This window comes from Echinops telfairi, unplaced genomic scaffold (genome assembly GCF_000313985.2).
Source record: "Echinops telfairi isolate 266 unplaced genomic scaffold, ASM31398v2 ScPeMD7_27;HRSCAF=92, whole genome shotgun sequence".
Lineage (NCBI taxonomy): Eukaryota > Metazoa > Chordata > Mammalia > Afrosoricida > Tenrecidae > Echinops > Echinops telfairi.
In genome coordinates, this window is record NW_022103924.1 from 1,721,210 (window position 1) to 1,723,089 (window position 1,880).

The following is a 1,880-nucleotide window of genomic DNA, read 5'->3' on the forward strand; positions in this document are numbered from 1 at the left end:
AAAAATCATATCATTGTGTGCTCACCTTCCCAATACAATTGCTGAAGACAAATGGGTGCATAAGCAAATGTGGTGAAGAAAGCTGAGGGAGTCTGGCTATCAAAAGACATAGTGTCTGGGGTCTTAAAGGCTTGAAGGTAAATAAGCAGCCATCTAGCTCAGAAGCAACAAAACCCACATGGAAGAAGTACACACAAGCCTGTGTGATCACAAGGTGTTGAAAGGATCAGGTATCAAGCATCAAAGAACAAAAACTCACTCATTGTGAATAAGGGGGAGTGCAGATTGGGGACTCAAGACTCATCTGTAGGCAACAGGACATCCCCTTACAGAAGGATCGCGGGGAGGAGACCAGCCAGTCAGAGTGCAATGTAGCAATGATGAAACATACAATGAACTTTCTCCTAGTTCCTAAATTATTCCTCTCCCCCCACTATCATGATCCCAATTCTACCTTACAAATCTGGCTAGACCAGAGGATGTACACTTGTACAGCTAGGAACTGGAAACACAGGGAATCCAGGACAAATGATCCCTTCAGGACGAGTGCTGAGAGTGGTGATATTAGGAAGGTGGGTGAAGAAAAGTGGGTGAAGGGAGATGTGGGACAGTGTAAGATATGACAAAATAATAATAAATTATCAAGGGTTCATGAGGGAGAGGAGTTGAGGAGGGAGGGGAAAAATGAGGAGCTGGTACCAAGGGCTCAAGCAGAAAGCAAATGTTTTGAGAATGATTATAGTAACAAATGTACAAATGTGCTTGACAAAACGGGTGATGGATGGATGGACTATGATAAGAGTTTTACAAGCCCCCCCCCCAATAAGATGATTAAAAAAATTAAAATGAAAGAAACCCTTTAACACAGCCAACCAATGAAAAGTTGGCCACATTCGTGAAATGATGAATTTATGTTTTGATGAAATATCACTATGTCATTTGTAGCTAGACCACATATTAGGAAATTCTGGAATTATTTGACCATGATGTAATGGTATAATTTTGCTGTGAACAAGCATAAGAGCTTTAATGAAGATTTCTGCCCTTTACCCCTTGTTTCGTAAGTGTAACCCACAACAGAGTTTGGGGGCTAGAAAATTTTACATGAAGTATGACCGTCTCTTGAAAGCCAATGGTATAGCTGAAATATCCTCTTATCAGTGTTAGTAAAAGGATGTGACCAGTGTTATTTTTTGTTTTTTTCCCTTTCCTTTCTCCTTTACTTCTTTTTTCCTTTCTTTCTTATCTCATTTGTTCTCCCCCCTTTCTTATTTTGTATCAAACATTTTAAATCTGAGGAAATTATTTGATCTTTATGTGTTCATCTAAATTTATCTTTTATACCAGTTGTTTTTTTTATTGAAAAGAAACAAAGAAAAGGGGTTAATTTATAACCTTAATGAACAAAAAACACATATCAGGATAAAAAGGGCTTTCACAGACACTAGTTTTCTCAGTCACCACATTGAGCTATGTCTAGTGATTTCCCCTTTTGCAGGTAGATGCCAAGTCTTGGAGAGGGAGAGTAATTTGCCCTAAGTCCAGTTGGGAAATGGCAATGAAAGTGAACCCATATATGAACCTAGAATTTCTGCCTCAAATGGCATTCATGCTCACTAGGTAACACACAGTCCTCTGTTCAGGTCTTCTTTTACCTGGATCCAAGTCAAGCTGGCCTGGAAACTACTCCAAGGTAGGCCATGGGTCCTGGCTTTCCATGAGATCAGGCGCTGCAGCCCTTTGGGTTCACCAGTCACTGTGGTGTGAGAGGAGGTTCTGGCAGGTGAATCCTGAGCCATCCATGGCATGAGAAGAATCTCTAATGCCAGTCACCAGGCAGGACTCTGGGGGTTCCAAGCTGAACTTCTTAAAACCAGGTG